This window comes from Sesamum indicum, unplaced genomic scaffold, assembly GCF_000512975.1.
Source record: "Sesamum indicum cultivar Zhongzhi No. 13 unplaced genomic scaffold, S_indicum_v1.0 scaffold00456, whole genome shotgun sequence".
In the NCBI taxonomy this organism is placed as follows: Eukaryota; Viridiplantae; Streptophyta; class Magnoliopsida; order Lamiales; family Pedaliaceae; genus Sesamum; species Sesamum indicum.
In genome coordinates this window covers 8,054-12,668 of record NW_011628341.1, presented here as the reverse complement: position 1 = coordinate 12,668, position 4,615 = coordinate 8,054, and the positions used below count along the sequence as shown (strand labels likewise).

The 4,615-nt window shown below is 31.5% G+C and overlaps 1 long non-coding RNA gene across 1 annotated transcript; it reads left to right on the top strand.

Moving 5' to 3' along the window:
* Nucleotides 1-24: 24 nt before the first annotated feature.
* Nucleotides 25-1,950, top strand: LOC105180252. The gene is made up of 3 exons (XR_849506.2): nucleotides 25-352; nucleotides 462-612; nucleotides 797-1,950. It is a non-coding gene; the product is annotated as an uncharacterized LOC105180252 (long non-coding RNA).
* The last annotated feature ends 2,665 nt before the right edge of the window (nucleotides 1,951-4,615 follow it).

The following is a 4,615-nucleotide window of genomic DNA, read 5'->3' as shown; positions in this document are numbered from 1 at the left end:
TTCATTTGACATGCCTGTGACTCGTTTCTTTTTGTGCTATCCAAGAGAGAGAATTTTCATTGATAGGGCTTTTGATGCCATCTTATCACCTACCATATTAAAATATGTGAATTAATGTAAATTGATCCATTGTTTATTTTATAATCCTATTTAAATTGCTGAATTGATGATTCCTTAGGCATGTGAATACAAAGCCTGTACAATGGATTCTGTGGGTTAAATCGTCAGTCGACAAGAGAAAGATGGATGCTATACAAAAGAGAAAAAGAAGGCATATGAAACAATGAAACCAAAGAAAATATCAAAGGAGGAGATACTTCGTCTAATGGAGGAAAAGAAACAACTCAAAGAAGTAAGTCATTACTCAAAAACTGCATATGAATATGTTTATATGTGGATGTGCTTGCATGTTTTTCATTTATTTGACACATTATTTAATCTACTTCATTCTTCTAAATTAGCAAGAGAAGCTTCTTACAGCTGCTTCAAAAGCCGAAGGTGCTGAGATGAAAAAATATAAGGAGATGCAGTAGTGGGAAATGGGGAAGTATACTCTAAAATCCATTGTAGGTGAAATTGACAAAAAAGTGGTCGAATTGGGATCAATTGGAGGTATGATCTTTCTTGATTTGTGTTTCTTTCTTTCTTCTTCCTTTGGAATCCACTCACCGCCTTCAAGGCGCATAAGTTATTTTTTTGCTTTTGTAGCTTAGGATTTTTGCTACAGCAACGATTTTTTATAAGTGATCGGTTATCTTACACTGACCTCTCTACTTCTCTGGTATTTTTTCAACAGATTTCTCAAGATGCATTTGGAAACGAGCAGAAGAAACAATGAAATAAAGGAATATCCCCAAAAAAAGAAAAGAAAAACAAACTCAAGAAAGCTATATATACCAAAAAAAAAAAAAAGAAGAAGAAAAAAAGAAAAAAATGCAATATCTACAAGAGATAAGAAAAAGAAAAAAGCAATATCCACTCGCTATCTGGAGTTGTTGTTCTGGATACAGAGACAATGGAGTGCTTGGAAAACATTTTTTGCTGCTCGTAAGATGAAGACACAACCTACGATGTTGCTGCATGCAAAGTTACTTGGTTTGTGGTTTGTTGTTTAAGTGAGATGGCTATTGGTTAATTTAATTTTGGTTATAGCATGTAGTTTCCATCAATAATCTAGAAAGTGGCTTGCGTAGTTGTTGGTAGTCGTCTATCATGTCCACAAAGTTACTCATAGTAAGTCATAATGCTTGAATCAAACTAGCTTTTCAAATAAAAATGGAATCACTTTCTCTGCTTGTGCGGTTGGAACACCACGAACACTTGTTTATGGAAACCAGTCGTATAATAACAGCCTTGCAATTGAGCACATACACCTGGAATTGAGTATAGTAGGCCATTTAGGCCAAAATGGAACAGAATAATTGGCTTATTTTTCTTTAGTTCTCCACAGATATCTATTGCTTCCTAGAATTCCAATTTTTGTAATGCCTGGTGTAGAAGCATTATTATTTACTTTATCACACGTGGAAATTATATAAATTTAAAGAGGCTTGTGCCAGTATTTCAGGAAATTCTGTTTGCTAAGGATTTTATAGTATATGAAAGTCATGAGAATATGTGCTTCCATACGCTCATTATTCCAATAATTGTGTTAATTTATTCCCTCGTAGCTATAGTGTTGTTTTGGAGCTTGCTCAAGAAGCTTCCCATCTAGCAGATTGGGTACCTCATGAAAACATTGCTGCCATCTTTCCCTGACCATACTGAAATATGTGAGTGGGTGACATGTTGATGGCAGTTAGGATATTTCAAAATATTTTTTGATCCTTAGTATTCGTTTGACATGCCTGTGAGAAGTTTCTTTCAATTAGGGATTGATGCCAATATGTGGATTAATGTAAATTGATCCATTGTTTATTTTATAATCCTATTTAAATTGTGTATTGATGATTCCTTAGGCATGTGAAGACAAAGCCTGTACAATGGATTTTGTGGGTCAAATCCTGAGACGACAAGATAAAAATGGATGTTGTACAAAAGAGAAAAAGAAAGCATATCGTAGAATGAATTTTGTATCTATTTCCTTACTATTTATATCCTGCCAAATTTATTAAAATATTTTCAAATCAAATAATAAGTCAAATTTTATGTGAGGAGCTCAACAACTTAGTTTAAGTATGATCTAAAATTAAATTTATTCTTTATGTAAAGTATTTGGTAATATAAGTAATTTACTTTGTAAAATATATTTTTATATATTGAGCTTGTAAATTGGATGATTTATGAAAGGTTATCTCACACATTATTTAATCTACTTGATTCTTCTAAAATAGCAAGAGAAGAATTAATGTAGATTGATCCATTGTTCTCATTCATTTAATTACCATGAATGCTATTTTAATACCACTCTTCAGACATATGGTGTATAAATATGTGAATTAACTAGAATGTTCCTCTTATCTCTGTTTTCCAATTTCCCTTAAAAATGATCGTTTTTGTGCTCTTGTTTCTAGTTGTTACATTCTGAATTCTGTCTATTATTATCTTTTGATGTCGAATGACAAAGGAATAGGGGATCAATTAAGGCTCTTTTGGTTCCCTAAAAATTGGGCAGGAGAAAGAGGATGAGGGAATGCATTTTCAGTGTTACTTAGATAACAAATTAATGTAATTGTGCTCCTCTAGCTTAAGTAAGAATTAACGTAGATTACGTGTTAAACCTGATGCATCGATCCTGCTACTCACATCTCATATTTCCCACTTATTGTAGGTAGAGTTCTCTGAGTTAACATATGTGAATATTGCAACTTTTTAGTTTCAGGGTTCCATCGCGTAAAAGCTATTGATGAAGAGAAATAACTTATAGAAAGAGGAGATATTGAATTTTATTGCTCTAAATCTATTTGTGGTGTTGCAAGGAATCAATAGAGGTTCTTTCTCTTGTATTTTGTTGTATGTATACTCTGTCCATTTTTAATTTATCATATTTAAGTGGGAGTAACTCTTCATTCGATGGACTCGAAATCTTTGTCCAAAAGCAGTAAGTTCTGCGATCATTTTGTGGCTTTACTTAAAATATATTGCATTTTCATGTTATCATTTTTTCTTGGGAAGGTTGGTAAATTTTTTATGGCTTTACTTAAAATGTATTACATTTTCCTTCCAGACAAACGAGTAACTTTACCGTAGTGTTTTGTGGGGAAAGTATTTGGCCAATAATTCTAGTAATTCGTTTTAATCTATTACTTTTTAATAGTTTTGTGTATTCAAGGGGATGTATGTGATCATATAATATGCTTGAAGATAACACTTCCATGCATGCTCTTTCTCTCTTGTACCTTGTCCGTCTTGTGACCATAGTACACAGTTTCTTTTTATTTGCATATATGAGTGAAAACGTGGAACTTAGTTTACAAATATAGTCTAAAATGATTGTCGGAAATTTTTTAGCTTCTACTCTGCCATGTGAATCCTTTTGTCAAGTTATTGTGACCTAAATTTGGAGAGTTCTTCGAATGATTGTTAGTTGCTTATCATACCTCATTTGCTTGTTGTGAATGGTGGTACTATGGTTGTGATTCTTCACTCAAATGTGTACTTCTGAGTATTATCTACCCTATTAAAAAACTAAACCTACTTGCCAACTTTATCAATAGTTTTAAATTTCTTTCTTTGAACAACAATGAAGGTGAAGGTTAAGTTTAAAGACATAATGTAATGAAATAGGTAGAGTTAAGTATCTTTGTCCTTGTTCTGATATTGTTGGTAGAGTTATAGCTTTTTTGTTTGTGGGTTTCACCTCGTAAAGTCTTGAAGAAAAAAAATAACGGTAGCTGTAGAAAGAGGAGATATTGAATGTTAATGCTCTAAATTTATTTGGAAACTATCCCCAATAGAGGTTCTTTTGTTTACTTTGTTGTATGACTAATTGTTGCAAACTTGTATTTGATTGGGAGTACATCTTCTGTTGGTGGACATGCAATCTTCCAAAAGCACCAGACACAAGTTCTGCGATCATTTTATCTTGGTAAGGTCAGTAAATGTTTTTAGTGGCTTTAGTTAAAATATATTTACATATTCATGCTATCATTTTCTCTTGGGGAGGTTGGTAAATTTTTGTCGGCTTTACTTAAAATGTATTATATTTTATTTATATTTTTTCTTGACAAAATGAGTAACTGATTTTTGTTTTCTACTAGTGTTTTGGGATAGTTCAGGGATGTGATCAAATGAAGGTTTTTCAAATGCCTTATAAGGTATTGATTTATTCTGTTTATTCATAATTATTGTGTGGTTAGTGACTAGTTAATTTTATTTAATAATAATTATCCCTTATTATTTATACCTTTTTTAAGAATTGCATAAGGAAATTTAAAAATATAATGTGAAGTGCTCAACTAATAGTTTATTATTTGTGTAAATAAATATCTATTAATCTAATAAAGTGTTTTCTAGAACTTTCTCGATTTGAAAAGTACTTATTTCAATTTTATTTTATTATTAACTAGTAATTATTTTTTACATATTACAATATCGAAAATTGAAAGGACAGTCCAATTCTATACCTATTAGGGAGATCATGAAATGGATAATATTGTTTTTTTGTTTGCATTCA